Genomic DNA, 14,078 nt, shown 5'->3' with positions numbered 1-14,078 from the left:
GTTGTAACTGAGACGTTTGACAGTTAGGTACCACGCGATCTCAGTACTAATAACATAGCGTAACAGACTGGTAATGGTTTTCAATGCTGGTGGACCAAATTTCAGTCAGACTAAATAATTTGTCGGATTATCTCATGTGTAGAGAGAAGTTGATTTCTCTGACCTCTCAGTGAGGATGTACGTATAGCTAACCCACAAAGGAGGATCGGGATTAATCAAGATTTCGAAACATCTTTGGCAGACATGCAATCAAAATTGGCAGAAGTAACACTACATAACATTCCATCAGAATTTATGAAACCTTTGAAGGATGTGGCAACCAAACGACGTTGAAGTTACAGCATATAGTTTACGAGTTTGCAGACTTGCCATCAGAATTTCGGAAGTACGTTATCTACAGAATCCTCAAGACAGCAAAGATAGATGATACAATCAGCCTAATGGATCATCCATCCGAATTCCTAGCACAAATAATTTACAGAATAACGAAAATTGCTAACCTTCTGCATGGTCATTTTAGGTGCAGGAAAGCTAAAGGCACACTAGAGTCTGCTCTGGTGTTGTCCTTGATAATGGAGACAAAACTGCTGCATAGGATTTGACGATCTGGAAAAGGCCTTTGCCGACGTAAAATGCTGAAATACATTTGAAATTTTCAGAACATAGGTTTAAGGTATACGGACGTAAAAGAGGTCAAAAGGATACCTCCTGAGATAGTGTCGGATCCCGGGACGCAACAAGCCGTTGGAAGTCTCCGGCACAAATGCTGCGTCATGCTGCCTCCTCAGTCGTCTATAAGGTTGCGAAAGTTTTGCCTGTACAGGATTTTATGCGCAAACTGACCTCTTTACGTGTGATAAATGTTCGACAGGATTCACATTAGGCTATCTGGATGGCGAGATTATTCTCTCGAAATTTCCAGAATGTTGTTCAAACCAATCGCGAACAACTGTTACCCAAAAACATGGAACTCTGTCATCCATAGAGGTCCCACAATTGTTTGGGCACACGAAGTCAATGATTGGCTACAAATCGTCTCCAAGTAGCCAGACATAAGCATTTCGAGTCATTAACCCAGTTCACTCCATATAAACATCTGGTATGGATCCCAAACTGACGAACACTATTCAAGTGTGTGATGAAAGAGCGTTTTGTAACCTAGCTCCTCTGTGGCTGGACTACAATTCTGGAGAATTCTTCGAATTAATTTCAATGTGTCACCTGCTTTACCTGCCATTAGTTTTTTTGTTGAGACATTCCACTTTAAATCCCTCCGTACAGTCACTGCAGTCTAGGAAGCAAAATAACGCATCAAAGACGAAGCAGGCAGTCTCTAATAAACAGGCTAACATAAGCAAAGAAAGGATTCCCAGAAAAAATAAGTCTGCTAGTATCTAACATAGTCCTCAGTGTATGAAATATTTTAAAACGTATGCCTGGAGCATACTTTTGAGAGGAAGCTAATCAAGAATGTAAGACAAGCCAATACAGAAGGGAATAAATGTGTTTGAGACGTTGTTTTACAGAAGAATGAAGAAAATTAAAGAGACATAAAAAGCGAGGAGGTCCTAGTCAGAATCGATGACCAAAGAAACGTATGGAAATCACTAGGAAAGAGACAGAACTACTGAAAATATATTCAGGCCTCAAGAAATAACTTCAGTGAAATTAGAGGACCATAGATGGCCAATACCTTGTAGGGAGGCTGTTTAGGTTATTTTATTGGTAACGCCACGTAGCGCTCTGTATGAAAATCACTGGCTGTGCTGTGTTCAGTCTGAGGCTGGTCGGCATTGTTGCAATATTTGCTGTTGTAGTGTTGGGCAGTTGGCTGTTAACAGCGCGTAGCGCTGCGCAGTTGGAGGTGAGCCGCCAGCAGTGGTGGATGTGGGGAGAGAGATGGCGGAGTTTTGAGAGGGGATGATCTGGACGTGTGTCCATCAGAGGCAGTAAATTTGTAAGACTGGATGTCATGAACTGCTATATATATTATGACTTTTGAACACTATTAAGGTAAATACATTGTTTGTTCGCTATAAAAATCTTTCATTCGCTAACTACGCCTATCAGTAGTTAGTGCCTTAAGTAGTTTCAATCTTTTATGTAGCTGGCAGTAGTGGCGCTCGCTGTATTGCAGTAGTTCGAGTAACGAAGATTTTTGTGAGGTAAGTGATTTGTGAAAAGTATAGTTTAATGTTAGTCAGAGCCATAGGGATTATTGAAAGTCGGATTGCGTTGCGCTAAAAATATTGTGTGTCAGTTTAGTGTTGATCAGAATAGGTAAAGAGCGAAATGTCTGAGTACGTTCAGTTCTGCTCAGCTGTTTGAAAATCAACTAATGTAAGAGGTTTATCAGCACAGTAATTCATAAATTTTTTCAAAGGGGACGTTTCATAGGGACGTTTCAACCTTAGGAGGAGAGGATGTCTCGTGCATTGTCGCATCAGACTAGTCAGAAATCCAATGAGGCAAAAAATAAATAAATAAACAAAATAAAATAATTAAAAAAAGTGAAAACTATTGACACAACGTGTATTTGGCTGAGCATTGTGCTCACTCTACACTTATATCTATACTGAAAATATAAATTTTTGAAATGTGTTAGCCCATAATCTACCTCCACAAGGCTTTTTCAAATAAATTAATACAACATGTTAACTTACAGTTTTATATTATCCTACACTTCCAATAACACGAATATCTATCTCGGCCTCTGACTTTCTTGGTTGTTCTTAGAACAAGAATTCAGACTTTTCCATCTCAAACTGTCATTGTTTCGAGTAACGACGGAATAACATTAAAACGCAGCAAAAGTAAAGGTTTTTGTTTACAACCACGGAATGTGAAACTGAAAGCGTTGCGTTTGCGAACGGGGAACTGAGTAAGCGCAACGCCTGATATTAGTTCAATTAAAATTAATTTGGTGGAAAGTGTAATTAATTGTTTGCGTGCAAAAATTTTTTCGTGTAATTGTGGAACAGGGTATTTTCTGTGTGCACAGTTCAAAAGAATGGTGAAAAATGAGCACAGTTTTTTAACCGTTGCTTTATTTAATTTAATATTTATGTTCTGCACATGGTTGATTCTAACCACAGCGCCACAATGAAAAAATATCGATTAAATGTCGACTTTAAAATTGGTAAATTAAAAATGTATTCATAATTTGAATGGTAGAAGTAATATCACTGCAAGTAAATGAAATAATTTACATCGAATGATAGCAATTGCTATGTCCTGATTGCAGAAAATCAGTCTCAATCCTGTTTATTTGTTTTATTAATTTCTCAAGTTAAAAGTTAAAATATCAGTGAGTAAGCTTACTGACACACTACGAAATTTTGATAGAGCTACGCTTTGCTCATTGTCGAATGACGCTACTTAAAGGGCCACGAATATCTTATGCATATTAAGTTTCGCTTTAGATTCTCCCGTACTAAATGTTGGTTTCAGCAAAACCTGAAGAGATAGCTAAAAAGCGGACATAACTCACAAAAATACAGCAGTGAAATGCTAGATATAATAAATTAATTAGAATAAATACAGATGTGGGTAGCTAACTGTTAGATTACAATACCACTTAGCTTCTAACCAGTCCGGTTTTTTTCTGTCTCTTATCATTTCTATTACACACGCCAAGCCACTAGGAGAGGAAGCCGAAAGGCACGCGTTTAAGCTCACGCAGGCTGGCGTGAGGTCTGGAACAGTTAAAGGAATTGAGATTAGCAAATAAAGTACGAAGCTGCTGGAATGCTTAACTTTAATCCATAATTGGTGAACATCGGTCTGACGGTACATGCATCACAAGATAAATAGCAACTGATGATGGCGCCTTGCTAGGTCGTAGCGAATGACGTAGCTGAAGGCTATGCTAACTATCGTCTCGGCAAATGAGAGCGTAATCTGTCAGTGAACCATCGCTAGCAAAGTCGGCTGTACAACTGGGGCGAGTGCTAGGAAGTCTCTCTAGACCTGCCGTGTGGCGGCGCTCGGCCTGCAATCACTGATAGTGGCGACACGCGGGTCCGACGTTACTAACGGACCGCGGCCGATTTAAAGGCTACCACCTAGCAAGTGTGGTGTCTGGCGGTGACACCACACCAACGACTTGTTAACACGAGAAATTCAATGTTGCACTGTTGTTCGAAGTCTATATTAAATAGTAGTTACTGCTGCAAATGGTAGGGCGAACTAGTTCAGTTTGTCAGAGGAAGTCAGTATCATTCCATGTCTAATACAACCAAGTCTAGTAATGCTCTGTGGTGTTCATGTTCACTTTCCATTTCCAACTAACATCAGCACTTCGCAAATCATTGGAAAATCGTCTCAGCAATATTAAGAAAATACTATTAAAACAGTTCATACAGAGTGAGAGTGTTTGCAATGATACGTTCTTTAATATGCGACCCACGCCGTTTCAGTGAGTGCAGTCCTGATATTTCCTCTGTCCTTGCTGCTTTTTTCTCCTCTTAGAATTCAAAGGACAGAGAGGTTTAAGGTTGTCTCTAGGATTTCTGTTAATTTTTAAGAGACGTAAAACAAAGAAACTTCCATAAAACTACTCAAATCTTTGAACGAGAATTTGTAATGAAAGTTCGAAAAGGAAATAAAGAATCTAAACTTCACTCATTTGAGTGAAAAAACTTTGGGGCTTATTCATACTGTAGAAGTTGAACCAGCTGCTGAAAGGAGACAGCTTTTGTTTCGTGAATAAAAACTCCGAGCACTTGTAGTAGAGTAAGTTTACTACCTAAAGCGAAATTCTTGGTTTTCTAATCAGTGTGCTTTACATCGCAGTCAGACGTACTAAAAATGAGAAAGCTGTAGATTTTATGGACTTCCTCGCTACACTTACAAGTTCATGTTGCAGAGCAGAGTTGGCGGCCATTAAAACTAAATTTTGCATTTTGGAAATCCGATGTCAAAGAATTCTTTGTAAATACAGCACACTAACGGACAAACTCCTATTACTCTAAGGATCGGGGGAGGGGGATGGGGGGAGGGGGGCGGCCGAGGTGGCCGAGCGGTTCTAGGCGCTCTAGTCTGGAACCGCGCGACTGGTGCGGTCGCAGGTTCGAATACTGCCTCGGGCATGGTTGTGTGTCATGTCCTTAGGTTAGTTAGGTTTATGTAGTTCTAAGTTCTTGGGGACTGATCACCTCAGGAGTTAAGTCCCATAGTGCTCAGAGCCATTTGAACCATTTTTGAGGGGGGGATACATAAATACTATAATCTCTCGTCCCTCATCCAGACAGGATACAGTTCAACTGAGGTTACTTTGAACAAGTAACTTCGTAAATCTATATCCTAGGATCTCTCAACAAAAATCCCTAATAACCTCTCTATTAAAGCAGACAGCAAAAACGCTTCTTCCCTTGAAAAAAATCTGGTCCCAAAACTTGTGCCAAAATCAGCTTCTCTCCACTTTTGCTTGATATATTGAAGAACCATTCTGTCTCACGTTCAATATGCAGGTGGTCTTCACATTACACTCTATAATAAAAACTTCAGTAGTTGTGTAGATGAGATGACGAAGCGTATAAACGTATATTATTAGGAAACGTCTACGTAAACACAGTACGGATAAAAAAAAATCAGTATATTGTTTCCACGAACGAATCGACTGCCATTTCTTCAAAATGGACCAGATTTTTGAGGAACCCTGAAAAACCTCTAATAGGTTGGGGGAGCAGCACAATTCGTAGTAACTGACGTAAAGTTATCGAGTAAAACAGAAGTGAATTCTAGCGTTCCCGAAGGTAATGTTATAGGCCGTTTGCTGTTCCTTATTTATATCAACGATTTGGGAGACAATCTGAGCAGCTGTCTTAGGTCGTTTGCAGATGACGCTATTGTTTATCGACTAGTAAAGTCATCAAAAGACCAAAACAAATTGCAAAACGATTTAGAAACGATATCTGTGTGGTGCAAAAATTGGCAATTGGTCCTAGATAATGGAAAGTGTGTGGTCATCCACACGAGTGCTAAAAAGAATCCGTTGAACTTCGGATACACGATAAATCAGTCAAATCTAAAGGCCGTAAAATCAACTAAATAACTAGGAATTACAATTAAGAACAACTTAATTTGAAATTAACACATAGAAAATATTGTGGGGAAGGCAAACGAAAGATATCGTTTTACTGGCAGGACACTTAGAAAATGTAACAGACTTACTAAAGAGATTGCCTACACTAAGCTTGTCCGTCCTGTTTTAGAATGCTGCTGCGCGTGTGGGATCCTCACCAGATAGGACTGATGGAGTACATCGAAAAAGTTCAAAGAAGGGCAGCACGTTTTGTACTATTGCGAAATGTGGGAGAGAGTGTCACTGAAATTATACAGGGGATGGACATCATTAAAACAAAAGCGTTTTTCGTTGCGGAGGAAACTTCTCACGAAATTCCAATCACCAACTTTCTCCTCCGAATGCGAAAATATTTTCTTGACGCCGACCTCCATAGGGAGAAACGATCACTATGATAAAATTTGGGAAATAAGAGCTCGCACCGTAAGATATAGATGTTCTTTCTTTCTGCGCGCTATACGAGATTGGAATAATGCAGAAGTGTGAAGCTGGTTCAATGGACCCTCTTCCAGGCACTTAAATGTGATTTGCAGAGTGTCAGTGTTGACATAGATGTACATAGGAGCTTAACTTCTGCTCAACTGCAAGGAAATCGCAGTCTCAAGTCAACTTCTCCCAGAAACCTGTGAAAGCCTCCGCGATGCAGAAACATCTTTACCCAGAGGCCCTTTCCTCGTTTTCATTTTCTCTTCATCACAGTGTTCTCCACCGGTTTGTCAAAATATTGCATTATATGGCCATACCAATGTGTAGTAATCCTCTCAGCTGGGATTCTGTGCTCGCAGATATATGTCGGCCGAACTTCCGCTTTTCTCCTCTTGTCAATAAATGACGAAAGATTACAAAGATCAGACGAAGAACCTTCTTAGTCTACAAAGGGGCAAAGTTCTGCGAAACCAGCTTTTGAGCATTCCACCTCATTATTTAAAATTAATTTCACAGGAGATAAAACGGATAGAGGCAAAAACACGACTACCGAGAACCTACAGGAAGCCTAAAAGATGGTGTTCAGCAACCGAGAAAACCGTGAGGCTGGTTCCGGCGACATCATCCTGGTGGGGACGGGTTCTTACCCCATTCAGATGGGTGCTACGTGACGCAAAGAAATAGTTTATACATTTATGTCCAAGCATATAAAGCGGGGTAGGTACCACTTTTATACAACAGTTGTTCATAACACTTTCTTGTACGCAGACAAGAATTTCAGCTCATTTCTGGCAGGGCAGTGGGCAACAATTGTCCAGCTACTTTCAGCACATACAGAGAGAACGAACCTTTTTTCGTACAAATTTTTGCGTCTTGCGTGCAGTTGTTTAAGGTAATGGGCATTCTCACTACCCTTTATTCAGACTGCTCTTTCACAATATATTTACTCACTTATGAACTACGTCATAAATAATCCACAGCAGTTCAAAAGGAATAATGCTGTATAGAATTACAAGGAAAAATAACATTGATTGCACCACATTAAGATTGTACTTAGCCAAAAACGGATGCACAATGGTGCAACTAAAATTTTTCATCATTTACCCAGTCATATGTAATGTCTGACCGACAACAAAGTAAAACTTGAAAACAAACTGAAAAAGTCTCTTCTTGACAACTCCTTCTATTCGGGAGAACAATTTCTATTTTTGCAACGTGTAAAATGTGGTGAGTAGGATTTACTAACTAACATCTGCATATCTACACACAAAAAACTTCAGCACACAGCCATATTTACTATTCTGGGATGTGAATTACGACTTATGGTGCCAAATTATCCGTGGATCATGAAACTAACCAACTATGAAGCTGATTATCAAGCAGTGCACTGGTTTGTGTTACATAATGTGCAGGTGACATAATAAATAGTTCTTGTCATTAAAATTGCAGCACACCTTGCCAGTCTACAGCGCCGGATTGTAGCCTGTCGATACCACTGTGTATGGTTCTATGATATTACCGTTGTTGTTGGTAGGCATCCCATGACTGTCCCGTAAGTATGAAATCGATGGGCTCAAGAGAGTTGTACTCAACGCCTTGATGGTTCGCAACAATCAAAGGTGCCTAGCGCCCGATAGGACGTACACAAGTTGCAATTGCACTGATCAGCCTGAACATTATGATCATCTACCTAAAGTCCGCCCCTGGTGGCTAAGTGGATAGATTGTCATACCTAACACCTGGGTTCGATTCCTGGCTGGATAGGAGATTTTCTCCGCTCAGGGACTGGGTGTTGTGTTGTCCTTATCATCATCATTTCATCTCCATCGACACGCAAGTCACCGAAGAGGCGTCAACTCGAAAGACTTGCACCAGGCGAACGGTCTACCCGACTGGAGGCCCTAGCCACACGGTATTTCCAATTACCTACCTAATAGCCCGCATGTTGCGGGCTTTCAAAATAATAAATGAAATGAAATGAGGTGGACCTCAACTGCGTATCCTCCGACTCTACGTTGAAATTTTAAAAGTTTTGGCTGGTTTCGTTGTCTAGGGACTGGGATACGTAGTTGCCGCATTACAGGCCAAATACTGCTGAGTCTACAGTGTACGATAACAAGACACACATGAATCGAATGGTCGGAGGTTTCTGTCACACGGCAATTGAGAATTATGAATGTAACATATAAATTTATATATGAGAGATTGCAATTAAATAAAATCATAAGGTACTACCTTAACGACTTTAAATAGTGAGTACGATAGTAGAAGTACTTTTGAGAATGCGGTATATTTCTGCGAAACACTTATTGCTTTCGATGGTCCAGCAATTAAATAAAATAGAAGTTGAATAACAGGGAAACAATAGATTCCTGCCGGCCGGTGTGGCCGAGCGGTTCTAGGCGCTACAGTCAGGAACCGTGCGGCCGCTACGGACGCAGGTTCGGATCCTGCCTCGGGCATGGATGTGTGTGATGTCCTTAGGTTAGTTAGGTTTAAGTAGTTCTAAGTTCTAGGGGACTGATGACATCTGCAGTTAAGTCCCATAGTGCTCTGAGCCATTTGAATAGATTCCTACTTCACGTAATTTGTTCAAACGGTTCCTAAGGACATCACCCACATCCATGCCCGAGGCAGGATTCGAACCTGCGACTGTAGGGGTCGCGCGATTCCAGACCGTAGTGCCTAGAACCGCTCGGCCACTCTGGCCGGCACGTAATTAGTCATGAACAACAAAATGGCTCGCGAAATATTCACTTCTGAACTCACACTATGACTTCACTGCAGAAGCCACGGAAATCACACAAGAGCACAGGTCGGCACTCCAAAATATTTCTATCCTACGCGACTCGCGAAAACTGGTCCACTGTATAAGTCTTTCCACCGACTCTGCGTCCGTCGCCTCCAGCACTTCCCGTGTCCCGTGTCCTACTCCCCTGTCCTGTCTCCCGAACTCGCTTCTATCCAGTCTCCCCACTGACGAGCGCTGTGATTGGCTAGAGAGCTTGCGCTACGTCTTCAAGCCAACGCACACACACACAACACAATGAAACACATTCGAAATAGGGGATTTACATTTAAATAACATGAAATTAAATAAATATTCCTACGGCAGGACCATAAACACGCTCTAACGCACATTATTAGATACATGAACAAATTAAATAAACATATAACAAAGAAATAGAACAAAACGTAGGCCAGTAGCCTAATGTCTCTATGCTTTCTAAAACACGGTAAACATTTAACCAGTTTCTTCATGAATAATATATATCGGATATAAACAAAGACGTAGATGAATAAATATATTTATAAGCATGCTGCTATCGTTTTTTCGTGTAACTGTGGAGTACTTATGGCCGGACGCAGTCGTTGGTAATCGGACACTTTGACCTGAAATAACTCATGTACCAATCAAGTTAAATGCCGGTAATCTACATCAATTTAGGTTTACACTAATAGCTTTTGAAAGACACGTAGATCGAGAAACTCAGATGAAGCGTTTAGATTTTGGAAATTAGTTGCTGGGTGCTACTTGTATAATTTATTGTCAGATACTTAACTATAAACTATTAAATGTATTGAAAATCTGATTACAACATCAGAATCGTCGTGCAAATAACGGTAATGTACATGTTTCTTTTTGAGGTATCATATTCATCCCGCTACTATTAATTTAATTAACTGTAGATTAAAACTGAAGAAACTGCACAAAGGTGGGAATTTAAGCAGATGGGACCTGGATAAACTGAAAGAACCAGGGGTTGGACAGGGTTTCAAGGAGAGCGTAAGGGAATAATTGACAGGAATGGCTGAAAGAAATACAGTAGAATAAGAATGGGTAGCTCTGAGGGATGAAGTAGTGAAGGCGGCAGAGGATCAAGTAGGCAAAAAGACGAGGGCTAGTAGAAATCCTTGGGTAACAGAAGAAATATTGAATTTAATTGATGAAAGGAGAAAATATAAAAATGCAGTAAATGAAGCTGGCAAAAAGGAATCCAAACGTCTCAAAAATGAAATCGACAAGAACTGCAAAATGGCTTAGCAGGGATGGCTAGAGGACAAATGTAAGGATGTAGAGGCTTATCTCACTACGGGTAAGATAGACACAGCCTACAGGAAAATAAAAGAGACCTTTGAAGAAAAGAGAACCACTTATATGAATATCAAGAGCTCAGATGGAAACCCAGTTCTAAGCAAAGAGGGAAAAGCAGAAAGGTGGAAGGAGTACATAGAGAGTCTATACAATGGCGATGTACTTAAGGACAATTTTATGGAAATGGAAGAGGATGTAGATGAAGATGAAATGGGAGATACGATACTGCGTGAAGAGTTTGACAGAGCTCTGAAAGACCTGAGTCCAAACAAGACCCCGGGAGTAGACAACATTCCATTAGAACTACTGACGGCCTTGGGAGAGCCAGTCCTGACAAAACTCTACCATCTGGTGAGCAAGATGTACGAGACAGGCGAAATACCCTCAGACTTCAAGAAGAATATAATAATTCCAATCCCAAAGAAAGCAGGTGTTGAGAGATGTGAAAATTACCGAACTATCAGTTTAATAAGTCACAGCTGCAAAATACTAACGCGAATTATTTACAGACGAATGGAAAAACTGGTAGAAGCTGACCTCGGGGAAGATCAGTTTGGATTCCGTAGAACTGTTGGAACACGTGAGGCAACACTGACCCTACGACGTATCTTAGAAGGAAGATTAAGGAAAGGCAAACCAACGTTTCTAGCATTTGTAGACTTAGAGAAAGCTTTTGACAATGTTGACTGGAATACTCTCTTTCAAATTCTAAAGGTGGCAGGGGTAAAATACAGGGAGCGAAAGGCTATTTACAATTTGTACAGAAACCAGATGGCAGTTATAAGAGTCGAGGGGAATGAAAGGGAAGCAATGGTAGGGAAGGGAGTGAGACAAGGCTGTAGTCTCTCCCCGATGTTATTCAATCTGTATATTGAGCAAGCAGTAAAGGAAACAAAAGAAATATTCGGAGTAGGTATTAAAATCCAGGGAGAAGAAATAAAAACTTTGAGGTTCGCCGATGACATTGTAATTCTGTCAGAGACAGCAAAGGACCTGGAAGAGCAGTTGAACGGAATGGACAGTGTCTTGAAAGGAGGGTATAAGATGAACATCAACAAAAGCAAAACGAGGATAATGGAATATAGTCGAATTAAGTCGGGTGATGCTGAGGGAATTAGATTAGGAAATGAGACACGTAAAGTAGTAAAAGAGTTTTGCTATTTGGGGAGCATAATAAATGATGATGGTCGAAGTAGAGAGGATATAAAATGTAGACTTGCAATGGCAAGGAAAGCGTTTCTGAAGAAGAGAAATTTGTTAACATCGAGTATAGATTTAAGTGTCAGGAAGTCGTTTCTGAAAGTATTTGTATGGAGTGTAGCCATGTATGGAAGTGAAACATGGACAATAAATAGTTTGGACAAGAAGAGAATAGAAGCTTTTGAAATGTGATGCTACAGAAGAATGTTGAAGATTAGATGGGTAGATCACGTAACTAATGAGGAGGTATTGAATAGGATTGGGGAGAAGAGAAGTTTGTGGCACAACTTGACTAGAAGAAGGGATCGGATGGTAGGACATGTCCTGAGGCATCAAGGGATCACAAATTTAGCATTGGAGGGCAGTGTGGAGGGTAAAAATCGTAGAGGGAGACCAAGAGATGAATACACTAAACAGATTCAGAAGGATGTAGGTTGCAGTAGGTACTGATAGATGAAGAAGCTTGCACAGGATAGATTAGCATGGAGAGCTGCATCAAACCAGTCTCAGGACTGAAGATCACAACAACAACAACAACTATTAATTTCTATATGAACTGTGAAATGACTGCCATTAAGGTTTCACAAAGTCCGCCATCTTTGGCCCTCCCGGCGCACAGCGTCACCAAGGAATTCGCAGTCACGTGCTCGACGGACCACGTGGTCCGGCCATAGTGCGGTATCATTCGCTTGCTAAGGAGCCGCGCCTTGCCGAGCGGCCCAAGCGGTGGCCGCCAACTCCAAACTTAGAATATTTTCAGGGCGCCACGACACGCCCTTAACTTCAAAATGTCTACCTCTGACGCGGATAACAGCGACGACGTGTCTTGACATTCAAGCAATGAGGGACGTGGTAGGTCTGCACACACGAGTCAGTTAATTCTTGTAAACTTTGGGAGGGGGCTATGGCTCTGACGTTGTCACATGCAAGATGTGTTCGATCGCTTTTAGACCTGGCGAGTTGGGGGACCGTCATCAACTGGAACTGGCCACTGTATTCCTCAAACTACTCTATCACACTCCTTGTCTTGTGAGGTGACGCATTATATTAATGAAGAATGCCACAGCCGTTGAGAAACATGATGTCATGAAGAGTTTTATGAGGTCTGCAATCAGTGTACCATACTCCTTGGGCATCATGGTGCCTTGAACGATATCCTCTGGACCTATGGACGCTGAAGTGAATGTTCCACAGAGCATCATGTAGCTGTGCCAGCTTGTCTCCATCCCGCAATATAGGTTTCAATGAGCTAATGCCCTGTAAGAATGGATTCGCGTCCTCCCATCGGTGTAATGAAGTAGGTATCGGGACTAATCAGACCACGTAACGCCCTGTCTTTGCGCCAGAATCCAGTACAGATGGTCACATGCCCATTTCAGTCGTAGTTTGCGACGTCTTCATGTTTAAATTGGCACATTGATCGGTCATCAGCTGCGGAGGCCTATCGTTAGGAGTGTTCGGTGCACTGTGTGTTCAAAGTACACACTAGCACTCTGCTCTGCGTTAAAGTTTGATGTTAGTTCCGCATAGTCCTCCGCCTGCCTGTTTCACCAGTGTCCCCTGCCTACGACGTCCGACGTTATTTCACCTTAGTTTCGCCACGTGTTGAAGACATTCACCACGGCACTCCTCGTTCATGTGAAAAGTCGTGCGCTTCCTGCAATCTTCGTACCGAGCCTCCGGGCCATCACAATCTGCCATCGGTCAAACTCAGGTAGATCACGTGCCCTCCCCATTCTACACACGGACAGCTCTCTCGCCGATACTATGTGCACAGTGCGTGTGTCTGACTGGCACAAATTGCTCGCCAGGTGAAGCTGCTATCGCCTGGACTGGTTTATATCAATAGTACTTCAGTGGTCATAATTTTCTGGCTGAATCGGTGTAAATTTCCTTACAAATTTGTGGTGGTGACCAAGACGGTTAAACGTAGCATAGAAAGTCATGTTTGAAAACATACTGTTTTACGGCTGCAAGTTGGTCTCTGCTGTGCCGCTTCTCGTCCACACCAAGTAGGGCTCGATGTGAGGACCACCGACGTCAGCACACATACAGCACCTCTGTACCATGTTCCAGTACACGCGATCAGCAGTCATTGTTCCTCCAGCATCTGGTGTAACCACAACCCGCGCCGGTAGATATTGCTGGGACGCCTGAAGGGATTCGTAAATCAAGGACTCCCTATGACCCCACGGGCATTATTCTGGCAGGTTCAAGCGGTAATAACGTGCAGGCCAATCATTCAGTCCAACACGACCGATCCACTGTTGC

The sequence above is a fragment of the Schistocerca piceifrons genome, chromosome 1 (assembly GCF_021461385.2).
Source record: "Schistocerca piceifrons isolate TAMUIC-IGC-003096 chromosome 1, iqSchPice1.1, whole genome shotgun sequence".
Lineage (NCBI taxonomy): Eukaryota > Metazoa > Arthropoda > Insecta > Orthoptera > Acrididae > Schistocerca > Schistocerca piceifrons.
The sequence above is the reverse complement of the archived record's forward strand: the minus strand, read 5'-3'. Positions refer to the sequence as shown.